A 16,028-nucleotide genomic window follows, 5' to 3' on the forward strand; every position below is an offset into this window, starting at 1 on the left:
AGGATGAAATCATTTCAAAAGCATGTTTTCAGTCCCATCTGCAAACACCAGAATCAAGGCCTTGCACAGGTCGAACATGTGGACTAACAGGCATGTCGACCAGAGAATTACAGATGACCCATCATAGTTCCTATTTTATTTTATTATTTTGTGTTACACACACACACACACACACACACACACACACACACACACACACACACACACACACACACACACACACACAGCAATGTGACAACACATCATTGTACTCTTTCCATTTTTAATTTCTCACCCTTACCAAAACACCCTGAATGAATCTTGCCTCTGCATACAAAAGAAGCTCAGCTGAAGACATAAAAAGTTGAGGTTACATGTTGTATTTTGCCGTTCTGCACAATATATCAGAGCAATGGTGTAACAGGAGGAGACACCACAGTCTCCTCTTTTCACTGATGATTATCACTCTGCTACCTTAAGTCTCCTTTTCAAGACCTAAAGTCTTCAATCACCACTTTTCTGCTGTTTCGCGATTCAAGCATGCTGTCCCCCTTCCCTTGTTTTGTCTGTGCACCCCGACGTACGAGCACACCACGTTTTTGCATCGCCTCTTTACCTCTTCTTCTGCCGCTAAGGCCTGTGTTCGGGGGTAAGCGCGGCTGTGATATTATGTGAAACAAGCAGCGAGTGCATCAAGAACATTCCAGAGCTGTTTTGTTTTGTGCTGTGAAGTCAGTAGACAGAGCTGCAGATTGACTTGCTAGATTTGGCCTTGGATATAAAGCTGCTTTTGTGGAGAAGCCATTCCTGCGCTTATCTTCCTTGATTAGGTCAGTGGGTTTGTAGAAAGTGATCATACCTCAAGGACACAAGATGGCACCTTCATTTGTCTCCTGGAGCACAATGTGCCTGGGCCTCTGAAGCATTGATCTTTAGCCATTAAGCACGACAAACAGTCTTGAAACCTTGAAACCAGAGTTAGATGAAACTTGACAAAATCTTCTTTTATAGTCTTTCACTTTCTTCCTCTCCCTTCACTCAGCAGGAGTAATGCAAAGTGCTTCCTTGACTAATGAATGCAAGGTTTTGTGCGGAAAAGCGTCTTATATTTTATAATCATCACACACTTCAAGACTCACTGAACTGCCGAAGCATTCAAGGAAACCTGACAATAGCTAATTACATTTCAGAGACACTGAGAAGGAATATATTATTTAGTATTCAGCAGCACAAGAGAGATGCTTTTAGAAATAACAGGTGAGGTGATGATGACCAGAGTGCAGTCTGTGGTGACAAATGCAGCATTTAGTCAGACAGAAAGCAGAAAGCGAAGACTACTTTTGATTTTGTATGAGACAATCCTAATAGAGTGTGTCCTTGTATGCCTAAATGTTAGTCACTTGATGCGACACTGGAGTCTCTTAAATATCTCATTGAAAGCTTAAGCGCACTCGTCTCATATGAATTAAGTTTTCTGGAGGTGTTTGTGTCCCTTCACTCTCTCTTTAGTCAGAGGCCTTGCTTCATCTTGATCAGGAATTTCATCTGCTCCCTTTCGTTATGCTGCGTTATGTGTGATTTTGTATGTTTTTTTTTTGTGCACAGAATATGAATGTGTGCTTTTTAAATCCCTTCTTCTATAGGCAGATTTTTGCTGTATAGCAGCGGTTCTCACCGTGGCACCCACATTTTCCTGTGGTCTTTAAATCGTGAGCCACTTTTATAGCATTCAAACCAATCTAATGTATTTTTCAAACTAGTAAACACACGTACAATGTCATCGTGACCTTTTTTAACATAGCTAACATTTTTTCACCCCTGCATCCAAGGCAAGATGCTTTTAGATCTGAAGGCCTTTTGTACTTCTACGCACATGGACACATAAACACAATGATTGGATTGGAGCAATCATACGGCTATTGTACACACATATACAATCTTTTCAACGTAAGATATACACGTTTTCATCCCTGCATGTTACTTTAATGATAAACTGAGTCTTAACATGCTGCGGATTCTCATGAATATGAATATAATGCATATCATAACTGCATAACTGTTACAAACTGGATAACTAAGGCCTACAAAATGGGCTGTTTTTACTTTTCAGATGTTTGTCAATGAAAATGACAGTCAGACATTATATAGCTAAGCATTTGAAATTGATTTATTTATTACCACACACTCCTGAGAACCATTCAGAATGAGCGAACACCCACATTTGAAAAAGCATGACGTACTGTACCACTTTTATCCACTCTTTGCATGCGCCCACGCATTTTAAGTTTTTCATTTCACACCGTTAGAGATTGCAGGAAAGGACAGCTAGTAAGTAAGGTGACCTTCGTTGTCATGGTAACAATACTCAGGTGACCTTGGGAAACGGTCACAGATTGGTTAGCCTTACGTTATGTTAGCTTTAGGCATCACTTGGTCAGATTTATGAAAACATCGTTTGAGTTAAAATAAGTACGTTACGTAAAATTGAAATATGTTTCACAATTAAACAAGAAATCTAGAGCCAGTGTTTGTCCATTCTGGGCTACAGTAGAAACATGGCGGCTCAACAAGGTGACCAGCAGAGTCTGTAGTTGCAGCTGGTGTCTTATATAAAATCATCTTTAAATCTTGATTTCAACCCTTCACTTGGATCATCCCATCAGGCTCAGCTCAACCCTCTGCCCCCCTGGGGTCACTGCAGGTTGCCCTCATTAGTAACAGGCGGTCTCCACCTCGACCCAGTCCGTCACCCTATTTGTGTCCTCCCTAATAGAGCCAAAACGACCACACATGAATCGAGGTTCCTACCGGGACCATAACCTATAACCTCGGGAACTTCACTATGTTCTTTGCCTCCATTCATACTTCATTCACTCGGACTCCAGCAATCCGTTTAGTCACTGAAAAGGGAAAAGACACATGCACACAAGAGATCATTTCCTTGTCCTGCCCTCGGCTCAAACCCAGGACGCCCACACACACGCACACACTCACACACTCACACGCCCTCCGGTGCTCACGCAGTGCATTTCCGGGCTGGACCAAAAACAGAGGGAGCTAGTGAGAGAAGACAGGGCAGGGGCTCAGAACGGGATTATTGGGGAAGAGGAAGGGAGGAAGAGGAGGGGGCTGAGGCCGAGCAGGGGGCCCCTCTCTGCTTTTCAACGGACGTGTGAACAAAAGCCTGGTCAAACTGTCGGGCCCGCAGCCTAGGGTGTTTACTGCTCTTGTATCTATAACCAACAAATCAAGGATCCCCCCCCTACCCCCTGACCTCCACCACCACCACCTCCATGACTCCCCCTGCTGCCCCTTTTCCCTTGAGCTGCCTGGCTTTATTGGGAACAGCAAATTAAGGAACCATCCATCTGGGTGTGATCACCAATTACGGAGGGAAGCTGTCAGCATGCATTAAGGCCTGCAGGGAAGGCGGGCGTGTTAGGGCGGCTTTTATGAAGAGAGCGGCAAGAGAGGGAGTTAAGGAGCGAGAAAGTGACTGGATATGATTAAAAAATCTCTTAGAAATCAAAACTTTTTCCTTTTTTTTTGAGATCTAAACCATAGAGAGCTCATAAGGGCCTTTCCTGATGACCTCTTGTATCTTGTTGTGTTTGTCCCAGGCAAACAAAGTCTTCTCATTATTTGCCGCTTTGCTGCTCCAAATAAATTTACATTGTTAGCAGAAGCGAGAATGAGTGCGTGAACTTTTTTCCAACATAAAGCAACCATGTAAGCGATATAAATAAGGTAAAAACTCAATGCAGCTTATGGCCGGCCCCCTTTTGTCACTGCTCACTGGCACAGGCCGTGATTCCCTGTAACACTTCTCCTCCGGCCAGCTTTCTCACAACACAATAGGGCCGTCATTAACTTTTTGCTCCATCGGAATGCTGAAAGACCCCGTCGACCAAACGGCCCCTTCCCCTCCCCTCCCTTCCCCTCGTTCCACCATGCATCCCGCTTTTCTCTCCGCTCGCTGGTTTTCCAGGGCCCTAATTTGCGAAGGCCAGGTGTGCGCGGACCCACAGTAAGGGGGGAGGCGAGGGAGGGGGGTGAGCAAAGGGGTGAGCGTGGGGGAAGAAGCGGTGGGCGGCACACAAAGGGGTCCCACAAACCAGAGGGCATCGGTGCAGACTATTTTCGGGTATATTCTCTCAAGCAGTTGTTTGAATGTGTTTATTTTGTGAATTCAATAATTAAACCAGTGGTTCACAACAGGAAGAGGGTCACAAGATGATTAACAGCAGATTAAAGCAGAAAAACAACATATTTCTGGTTTATTTTTCAGACTTTCCTCTTTTTTTAATTCCTCGATTATTTTACCTCTTTTGGCCTCTAAAAATAACTTTGTGCTTGAAATGATCACTGCCAGTATTTATTTATAATGACAAGGGTTTGCAAGTGGCTTTATTTCAAGGGGGTGACTGCACTGAACTGTATATGAGTGAAGTAAACCTGTATTAACAGGCTTTTTGGCCACTCAAGCATACCAAAAACACACAACACTGACATATTATTTAAGCTGATAGGCAGAAATTGTGTGCAAAAGGTTGCAGATTCACACATCCATCAGTTACGGAGCAACATTAACATTTATTTGAAGTAGAGTTTTTGGTCACACACAATGTAAGTCCAATATTCACTCTCTTTTAGCTCCGTTTTAGTTTCCACCAACTCCTGAGGGAACTATCTGGCTCTTAATCTGCTTAAAGCTCCTCTGTGTTCCCAAGTTGCCAACTGTATCAGTCAGCTAGCATACAGTGGCGCTGACTGCTGTCACCAAAAATAATGCTAATAAACAGTGAAAATGAACCAAAACGATTAAGTTGTGGGCCAGAAAATGGCAACAAGCTGAAAGACGCTAAAACGCTCCATAGAGCTGAGAGGAACGACAAAGTTAGGTGATAATTCTGTGTTTTTATCATTACTAAGATCCTTTACATTATGTAATAATTTTATCCTACGTTATTGTAAAAATCTTGATTATAGTGGCTTTAATTCTACGTGTTTGTATACTCATTCAGGAGCAGATTCAACATGCATTCATACATCCCTCTGTGCTGCTACTGAATTGTATCTGTGGGAGTTTATGTGCAGAAAACTGTGGTTTCTATCTGATGTGTCACATTGAATATGTGCTCTGGTGGTGAGTATGAGTATGAATGTGTGAATGAGTCATTGTGTGTGTGTGTGTTGGGGGGGGGTAAAGCAACAGGGGTAATTGGATGTCGAAGAGGAGGGGGAGAGCTACAAGTCGCTCCAAAGTTGTTCACCAGCCAGCCTGCCAGGTTGAGCGAGTTGCTCAAAGCTCAACAGTTTTGCTTTTTTGGAGAGACACAGCGGGTGGGTGAAGAGGGAGGTGGCAGTGCAGGGAGGAGGAGGAGGAGGTGGAAGAGGTGGGGAGGACCAGGACTAATTGCCACTAATTGAATTGGATGTGCTGATCAGATGGGAGGCTGTGGAAGTAATCTGAGTTGTCACAGCAGATAACGCTGGGCCGTCCCAGAGTGTCCGCCTCATGTGACAGCCTGTAACATAGCCTGCGAGAGGGCACCGGCCCCCTTTGTCACCACCACAAAAGGGGAGAGAAGCAAAGTTGCCAGTTACAGTGAGAAGCGATGGGCTCAGAGTGGGAGGAGGGAGTCATGGAGGGGAGAGGGAGAGGGAGAAAGGCGGAAGAGGAGGAAATGAGGAGGGGAGAGATGACTGAGATGAAAGAGGAAAGCTGAGGAAGGGGAGATGTTCAGTGGAGGAAAACAGTGGTAAAATGAGATGAAGACATACACCAGTAGGGGAGAAAAGGGGGGCGGGAAGAGGCGAGAGTGTGGAGGGAAATATGTTTCCAATGTGGAAGTGCAGAGTCTGCAGGTTTCATTCACAAACAGCAGGAGCTTTATGTGTTGAGGTTTAAACAGGAGGTTCAGATGGACCGCTGGGTGCACATATGTTTGACCCCCAGAGACCCTCTTTTATTAGACTTCACATGGAATAGAAATTAAGATTATTGTTGGTTAATTATCGATACAAAAGAATTACTGAACTCTCTCAAGCTAAATGTGGGAATATTAAAGTTTAAAGTTGATTCATTTTCTGATCACACAAAAATTAAATAGTTAAATGTGATACAGAACCATGAAAGGCTACAAATCTGTTTAGTTAGGTTAATGTTTGGGTGTAGTTGCAACAACAAGAGATTCAGATGCATCAAATAGTCAAGCAACAATTTAACGTCATTTAATTGAAAATCAGCATTGCAGGGGTTTTGTAATTTTTAGATTTTAAAAGTTTAAATTAAATAATAACTTGAAAATGACATGAAATAAATATCACTTCTCCATTAACTAACTTGTTGTTAAAGCACTTAATGGAATAAATGCATTTATGGAATGTAACAGAAATAATTGTGCTGTAAATAGACCAGATACATCAATACAGTAAAAATGTAAAATTGGTTCACATGATAAATGTGTTGCTTTAGGCCGACTATAATTTTCTTTTCACGAGCATCACTGACTTACTGTAACTTAAAATCAGGTATGAATGCCTAAAGAGTGTGGAATCTCCTTTTTAGAATAATCAACACAGAATTAATTAATTATGATAAATTACATAATTATAGATGAAAGAAAGCCTATGCTGACATGGTTTTATTTTATTGCTTTTATATTATTATAGTGTAGTTTTTATTCGTTATGTTAGCTGTACTTACTTTATTTACAAAACAATTAAATTAAATGAAATAAACTCAAGTAATCAAGTAATGCAAATTGTGGTTTCATAAAGATAAAAGTTAAGAATTTGAATACAAATTATTAACATTTTACCAAGATGATACTGAAATTTAACAACTTTATCTGCATCACCCTTTGCTGTCTGTAACTGCTGCCAGCTGAGCTGAATAAAGTTTCTCGTACTCGATGATGATTTAATACAAAGGCCACAATGTGAAAACTTTGTGGAGTGATTTTTAAGCTGAACTGCAGCACATCCTTGATATTTGAAAGGACACACAACTCCCTGCACACCTGACGAGTGTGGATAAATATAAAAATGCCTGTAAATGAGGGACAATGACGATCAGTAATTTGCCTTTGAGCATTTTTATTTCTTTTTTTTCGTTACGTTTGAGTGGATTCCCAAAGCACACCTGCATCCACAGCAGCTCTGCAGAAAACACAAGAGGTAGAGAGGTAGAGAGGGGTGAGAAAAGGAGAGAGAGTAGAGAGTAACTGTGGGTCTTTCCCAAGCCTGCAGCAGTCCAATTAAGCAGGATTTCTCCTACTACACATCTGACTCACTCACACACACACACACACACACACACACACACACACACACACACACACACACACTTACAACCACAGCAGCTGTGTAGTCAGTTGGTGCTATAGAGGGAGGGGTAAAGGCTTGTCAGCATGATGAAAGCAGGCCAGAGCTGTGTGCGTGTGTGTGTGTGTGTGTGTGTGTGTGTGTGTGTGTGTTTGTGTGTGTGTGTATGTCCTGGTTTGTGCATTTTCATGTCACTATGTATATATACTGCTGCAGATATGAGTGTGTGTCTGAGCAGCGCAGTGTGTGTGCGTGTTGTGTGAAGGGTGAGTTATGCATGCAGTGGGCATCCCGGGGCACGCAGATGTGTGAGTGTGCAGGACTAAGCCCTGGCGAAGCCCGCTGCGAGAGGTCACGACCTTTACAGAATCAGTGCCTCTGCATGTCAGGACTAATGGAAGGGCCCCACCAGCTGCACAGAGAGGAGGAGGAAGAGGAGGAGGAGGGGGGAGGAGAGGTAGGAATTAAGATGAAGAGTGAATAAAGACTGAGGTGGGCAAAAAAAGGATGGATAGGAAGATATGGGAGTTGGAGGGAGACAGTAGGAGGAGAAATGCTGAGGAAGAGGAGAAGAAGAAGTCGGAGTGAGGAGGGGCCGGAGTGGGAGGAACGAGACGTAAATACTCATATTTTAGGTTGAGAAAAGTTGGAAAGCTGAAAAAAGAAAACAGGATTTTTAAAAAGAGAGAAACCAAGGAATATTGGACTAAAAATGGATAGAAAGAGGGAAAGAGAGAGGATGAGCGACAGGAAATTGAAGGTAAGGATGAAAGAAAGTCAGGAAATAAATGAGAAGATGTTTGGGGGTGAGAATAAGAGGGAGGAGTGATGGTATGATGGCGGGATGGACAGATAAGGGGAGATGGGTGTGGCCTTGGTGATGAAAACAGATTTTTTCCCCCCGGTTTGAGTCGTCACTCTGGTGTCATCTTGTGTTTCCAGTTTTACTTTAAGATTTTCATAATATAACCCTCAATGCAAAGTCTAATTTTTAGAGGGTCTATGCACAGTGTGTGAAATCCTCTGTTGCAGATAAATATGTCATATGAATCCAGTGTGACTGATTGGATGCTTATTATAAAGATGAACCAGTGGAGAATACATCTATTCAATCAAGTGCTGTGCTTTGATTTTACGTTCCTTTATACTTCTACTTCTACATTTCTCTACAGGGAAATATTATATATATTTCTCAGCTACAGTTACAATGTTATGCTTAGCAGATTTAAATGTTTAGAAAATACATGAGCTTATAAATGTGTGTATTTTATAGTTAAACCAGAATTTATAAAATATAATTTTACCTTCATGGATAAAATAACCACAATTAAATGCTGCTTATTAATTAATGCATCAGTAATAATAATTTACTAAAGCCTAATTTTTGGGTAACATAACAACCTGAAAGATGCTATTCTGCAAAATGAGTACTTGTACTTTAATTATTTCTTAAGTTTGAATACAGATTTTACAACTTCTTTTATGTGAATAGGCTGTACTGTACTGGCAGTGTAACTTTGTGGGAACGAGCTTGAAGGACGAGTGAGAGAAATGAATGTGAGAAAAAGAAATTTAATTATTTATTTGTTGAAAAAACATGAAATAAGCCTCTTCTTCCAGCTTGCATATGCACACAGTCATGACCTTTGCCCTTTGAGGGTCTGCAGCTACTTGTCTTTCTTTACAGAGAAACATATTTTTATAATCTATTTGAAGCCAGCTGTGTTTATATATATCAGTGCATGTGAATATTAAAGCAGCTAAAAATAATAAATCCCAATTAATGATCAGCTGCTAACTGAGAACTAATTTAATATTTTGCATCCTGTAGCTCATTCAAACTAAAAAAAAATACTATTTGAGATCATCGTCATTGAAACAGAAATTACATTGTGCAGTGAAATGTTTAACTCGACCATAAACATCTACAGCAGTAAATTGTAACAAACACATTAAAGCAGCTGTAATATTAATCCAAAAACATCATATATAAAAGTAAAACACTGATTATACTGCAGAATGAGCACTTTTACTTTTCGTATCTTTAGTATATTTAGCTGATAATTACATACGTTTATGTGTACGGCTTCGAATGCAGGACTTTCACTCGTATTCTGTGCACTATTAGTACTTCTACAAAGGATCTAAATATATGTGATTGCATTTAAAAGCAGTATTTAGGAGGGATGAGAGTGTGTTTAGAGCAATCAGGTAATTGACGTCAAATGATGTTCTGCACTGATAAGAACAAATCGGTGTTGACGTTTATTGAAGAGAAAATAAGCAGCAATCAAGATGAGGTGACTAAAGCAACGGCAAGTTATGATTTAAGAGCGAGAGGTAATAAGATAATTCAGTGCAACAACAAGATTTATGTTAATTTATGCTGTTCAGCAGTTTAAAATATAATTCCCATCTATAGACAGACAGACAGACGCCTCTATCAGTATCAGTCAGTCAGCTGCTGTGCCAGCCAGGCCAGAGTCTGCTGACTGTGTGTGTGTGTGTGTGTGTGTGTGTGTGTGTGTGTGAATGCATGTATCTGTGTAAACTTCAGTGTGTGTGTGTGTGTGTGTGTGTGTGTGTGTGTGTGTGTGTGTGTGTGTGTGTGTGTGTTCAGCTGCAGACAGTGTGCCACTGTGTGCCCACCATGACCAGACACCCTGCTTCCTCTCCTGTCATGACCCTGGAGACGGCGATCGGGTCGTCTGTGCCACTTTGTGCCGGGTTCAGCTGACGGCTTCCCCTACTGACATCATCACTGTGAGACGGTGATGTAGCTGCCGTTACAGGAGACGGGTCAAAAGCCAATGACGGAGGACACTGACAGTGTGTCTGGCATTTTGTTTGGCGCACAGTGGCTGTTTTTTTTTCTTAGAGTTTAGTCTGCCGTGAGCACATTTTTGTTCATCAGAAAAAGCCCTCAGGTGCTGCACAAGAAAGGAAAAACTGTAGAATCCACAGTAGTTATTAACTTCCACAGTAATAAGCAAATAAAACTTTATTATGGGAGCAAAGAAACAGCGTGCAGATTTTATGTTTTGCCATAAAGCAGGGGATCAAGGCACACGCTTTATTGCTCTTTCGTTGTATACCTTCTCTTTTCAAGCTTTTCACGATAAAAAACATGTTTCCTTTCGGCATTTGTTTTATTTTTTATATTTAAATTACAAGTTCAAACGTTCTTCCCCTGCAGCAATAAGATTTAGAGCTCAGTACAGAAGTAAAAAAAAAAGAAAACTGCTGAAGAAATGTGGCAGAGCAACAGGTGGCAGATCACAGAGTTAGAGTGACACCTAGAGAGCTCAGGGTGGAAAAACCTCAAGCTGCAGCGGCACTCATTCAGCCTGTGAGAGTGGATACTGACTGTAACGTTGATTATGTTATAGTACATATTAACACATTATACAGTATAAATCATGGTGTTTATAGCATAAGCTTGTCTGCTTGTCCCATGAGAGGCTTTTATAAACCAAACTTTGTGTGGCATTTCGTACTGTTTAGTAAAGTCCAAAGTGTAATTGTACATTTATTCTAATCTGAGTTTTCTCTTTAACGTCCATACAACCATTTTTAAACAAAATCCAATGAGATACTGAAACAATACTTTCCAGTATCTAACTTCTCAAATTCATTGCTGTTTAATTAATGCAGAGCAGTCAGACAATAATCTTTTCCTAAATAAATTAGAATCAAAATAATCACTTTTAATTAAATTCAAAATACTTTATTTATCTCTGAAGGGGAAATAATTTGAGATGAGCAGTATAATAAACACACAATAGTGATTAAAATATGAAAAGAAACACATTTTAGACAGAGAGTATAGAGGTTTGGTATCTGCCACAGTAAAATTAGCTAGAAAATTAGTTAGAAAACTGATATATTAATTATAAAAATGATTTCCCACGATGCCTTGTTTCATCTCTGTTCAGGAACTGACTTGGTTATGATTTCTACACAAGATCTTCCCTGTAAAGTCCTACAGGTTGCAGAGATGATCAGTAGCAATAGGACACGTTTGTGAATATTTTCCCTCAGTTCAGTGGATCAGGTTGTGAATCTGCCTGTGTTTTTGTGTGTAAATGTGCGCTGGAACTAATCGCAGGAGAATATTGTCATTTACTCGCTCTAATAGACTCGGTCATCATCCTCTGCTCTAAACTAATGCAGAGACAAATCCCCCGCAGGGAATTGACTCACAGGCTGCTATTCTCAGCCAACTGGACTCATTCATTTCATCACCTGCAGCCTCTGATATTTATGTGTCTGCACTACTGTAGTAGTGAATCATAAACTATAGCATGAATGCACTTTAAATCTGGGCTGATGTAATATGAAGTGCTAAACGTGGTCCACATATTAAAGATCCCATTAAGCGCTTATAAAAAAAAACAAATCCCTGCTGGCTTTCGACCAGATGGTTAAAGCATAGTTTGGGGGTCATTGACGATGATATCCTTCTGTTTCGTGGCAAACACAAAAGAAGCGTTGGTGTTTGTTTGGACAAAATGTAATGACTCGGCTGATGATAGAGAGGGGGAGAAAGTGTGAGAGGGGGAGAAAAAAGTGGATGGAGCCGGCGGTGGCAGTGGCGGTTTGTTTATGTTTCCAGCGTACAGTGGAGTCACCAGGAGGCCAGCAGTGTCTGCAAGGCTCTGCTGTCACAATGCGTCCTGTCTCCCCCCCCAAATACACTCCATCCTTCCTCCCCCTCCCCTATCTCTCTCTCTCTCTCTCTCTCTCTCTCTCCCTCTCTCTCTCACTGTCCTCAGCATCCTCCTCTCTGAATTCCCAGAAACAAGGATCCTGTCTGTTACCATTCTGGTAAACCCCCCCGCCCTCCTCTTAAAATCTACCTCTCCTGCAGTCCTGCCCAAGGCCTTGTCTTTACACAAAGGTCACGACCCTGCTGACCTCTTGTTGACCCCAGCTTGACCTTTTGCAGGATAGCTTCTCTGTCAGCTGCAGCTGTGGTGCCGCAAAAAGCCCGGATAATCCAATCACACAGTCATTAGTGCTGAGTAGACCAGAGGTGAGTGCTCATCTCTCTCATAATCTCTCTCTCTTTTACTACGATTTATTATTTATTCTTTGCTCATTTCACAAATAAACCATGTAGATTTTTTCCCCAGCAGATAATCACAACTGTCCCCTCTTTGTCACAGGCACAAAAACACATCACATCAGTGGCCAACGATCTGTCGCTCCCGTCCAACTCTGCTCCAGTATCAAACAGCCAGATGCTGCTCTGCTGTCAGAAACTCACACTGTACGTTTCAGCTTCATTGAACCTTGTTTTTAAGCAGAGTCGTGGACCAGCGTGTGTGCAGGGGGTGGAGATAGAGATATATTCATTGGGGTGTCAAGATGGTGGCATGGATTTAATCACAAACAATCACAAAGAAGATACTTTTGGGTCTTTTTAGGCCTTTATTAGGACAGATAAAGACATGAAACGAGGGTAAGAAAGAGAGGGCCGCAGGTTGAGCTACTACACGCTCCTATGTTTGAATTTTATAACAATATTTGCTTTGACAAAACCCCCAAATTAAGATATTTTAACTCAAAAACATTATCGTGTCCCATTAGTAAAGAATTGAATAGAAATATCTAAAGTTATTGTTACATCTATTTGTATTTTTCATTGAACTTGAGCTTAAAATGTGAACCATAACATATCTTTAAATTAATTATCTCAATAAATACATTCAATCTGACAGCATTTGACACCAAACTGGAGCAACCAGGCATCTATTAGGGCTGGCAGCTGCCACCTTGTGCCACCCCTCTGGACCCGCCCCTGCCTGTGTGTGTGTGTGTGTGTGTGTGTGTGTGTGTGTGTGTGTGTGTGTGTGTGTGTGTGAGTGTGTGGACACATATGAGGGAGGTGTTGCCAGGATTGAGATTTTCAGGATGACAGGCATGCACTGCGTCCGAGCCAATGGTGGCGGAGAGATAGTGCAGGAGACGGAAGCTGGAGGGTCTCTTGCTTTGTTTTTTGTTTTTTGACGGCCCCTCCAGAGCTGCAGCAGAGTTTGGGAGGGAAAGAGCTCGACTCTTAATGACTGTAAAGACCAATTAAAGCTGAAAGGTGGAAGAACACGTTTTTAACCTTTTAATTTGGTCTTGATTGTTGTTACATGCTGTCCTGTATGTCTGTCACCATGGCAACGCCCCCTTTTAATCTTAGTGGAATCTGCTTGATTAATTACAAATAAAAACAATAGTGATTTTAATAATTTAGTCATTAATAGCACATTTTTGTAGCTCTGCTGTGTGATATTTTAACCCCCAATCTCTGACTCCTTAATACTCACAATAATGCAGTATAAATATGTTCTCTTTAAGAATATTCAACCTCTTCCTGCTGCTGGTCAACTCATTAAAACCTCAAAGAATTTCACTTTAAATGTCTCCAAAGACACCAAATATGTTGAGATTAGTGCTGTCAAACGATTAAAATATTTAATCGCGATTAATCGCACATTTTTATCCATTCTAAATGTCCCTTGATTTCTTTTTGTCCCATTATTTTTTCACATTTTAATGCTCTTATCAACATGGAAAAGTGGATCGGCTTGCTTTGTGCAAATGTTGTTTTTATTGAAAAATCATCCATTGTCGCCTGGCTTTGACAAGTCATCAAGTGGTATTTCAGACTGGACGTGCTGCGATGATAGCTCAGTTCACAACGACAAAACACACAGATCACTTTGGTCTTGTCAATGGAACCATTTGGCAAACTTTCCATTCAGAATATTATTGGCATCCAAGCATAAAATATGTATATATGTCAGACAATGTGAACTTAAAGGTCACATTCAATTAAACTGTTAAAGGTGTGGCAGTTTAAAGAAAGCTTGTTTATCTTATTTTTCATGTTGTTAAATGACAAGTTTGAACTTTACCTTGAACCTGCAGGTCTTTATAGCGAGGAATGTGTACCATTATAAATATATATGTGAGAGCAGGTCTGTTTTTATCAACCATCCATCCTGACATTGGGCGAGAGGCGGGGTACACCCTAGTCAGTTCATCACAGGGTTAACACATAGAGACAACCATTCACACTCACATTCACACCCACCGCTAGTTTAGAGCCACCAGTTAACCTGCATGACTGTGGGAGGAAACACGGTGAGAAACCAGCCGTCACTCCCCGGCCACTAAAAGGTCCCAGACCGCCGGTGGGTTCGAATCCGCGACCTTGTTGGTATGTGGTACATGTTGCATTAGTGGAACACTTTAATTAAAATGTTTATTATACAGTATGAAATAAACGTTTGTTAAATCACAAAAATATTCAAAACAAACAAACAAAAATATATACTTTTAATATACTTTTTCTATTTGTCAGCCAATCAAATCGTTAATATTGGATCACGTGACCTCAACGTGAATCACGTCAGGATGGCCGAGCGGTCTAAGGCGCTGCGTTCAGGTCGCAGTCTCCTCTGGAGGCGTGGGTTCGAATCCCACTTCTGACAGACACCTTTTTCGAGGCACTGTTTAAAATACGCATTAAAATGTACAGGGGACACCTCGTAATCCGCTACTCTCTTATTTTAATTTTAATTTTTTGGGATAATCCACAAAAAAAAAAAGTTTTTTATTAACAAGAGGGTAGTTGTTAAAGTAAAGAATATCAGCACATACAGAATGAAATACAGAAAAAAACATGATCATAAAATTAAAGGTGCACAAATGCACAAATACAAACATGCTGTTGACATGTGGCTCTGCAGTAATCAGTCACTTCCTGCTCACAACTTCCGCACTTTAGTAAAACAGAGTATTTTAGGATCTGAGACTTTTATTATGAAGAAATATATTTATTCATCAGCAATATACAAACATGTAATAAATGGTTTATAACACTATAATGAAGTTGTATGCAGCTATAAGATATTTTAAGTGTAATTTAGAGTGTTTGTCAGTTATTATAATGTCAACAAGGCATTTTAATATTATCATTACTGTGTTTTACTGTATTATCATTTATTATCTGTTTATAAACCAGCCTCCAACCAATGGTTGCCCACAGGAGGAGCTATGGTTGTTGCCTTATAACTGTAAGATGAGATAATTGTGATATTAATAGCAAAAGCCAGAATATGTTTGATTATAATTAAATCAAAAACAGTAAATTACAGAAATAACACTACAGAAGATATACTATAGCATCCATTTAGTGTTGGAGAGTGTCATGAAGGCCAAATGCTCGCTAAGCAAGCCTTATTTAGTCTTTGTGTTGACTTTGTGTCGTGAATCCTGTTGGCTTTTCTAATCTGTCTCCATTTAACCAGAATTTAAAAGACTCAGTTTTAATGAGGCACGTTTTTTTTTTTTTTTCTGACAATGTCGCCCACTGAAAGAAACACCAGACAACGGCTAATGTTAAGTGACAATTTCACCTTTATTAACATGGTGAAGAATCATTAGTAAAGGTCAGGGTGACGAGCTGGAGGAGGTTTTGGTGCTCAGGTGGTGCCTGTAAAGAGAGCAACACACTGAGAGAGAAAAGACTCATTAAATCACAAGGACGTCACTGCAGCTCTTTACTGTTCAGCTGTACAGGCCAATCTGTGTGTATGTTGTAGATGATTTAAAACCCCCCAAAAACTGTATGAGGTCTTTAGATTATCTCTTTTCCCAGGAATTATATATATATATATAAAAAAAAAAAGAATATATATATATTTATTTATTTATATTTT

At 40.5% G+C, this 16,028-nt stretch overlaps 1 non-coding gene across 1 annotated transcript; it reads left to right on the forward strand.

The window, feature by feature from the left end:
* The first annotated feature begins 14,715 nt into the window (after positions 1 to 14,715).
* trnal-cag (transfer RNA leucine (anticodon CAG)) lies at positions 14,716 to 14,798 on the forward strand. Its single transcript has one exon. It is a non-coding gene; the product is annotated as a tRNA-Leu (tRNA).
* The last annotated feature ends 1,230 nt before the right edge of the window (positions 14,799 to 16,028 follow it).

The sequence above is a fragment of the Dicentrarchus labrax genome, unplaced genomic scaffold (genome assembly GCF_905237075.1).
Source record: "Dicentrarchus labrax unplaced genomic scaffold, dlabrax2021, whole genome shotgun sequence".
Lineage (NCBI taxonomy): Eukaryota > Metazoa > Chordata > Actinopteri > Moronidae > Dicentrarchus > Dicentrarchus labrax.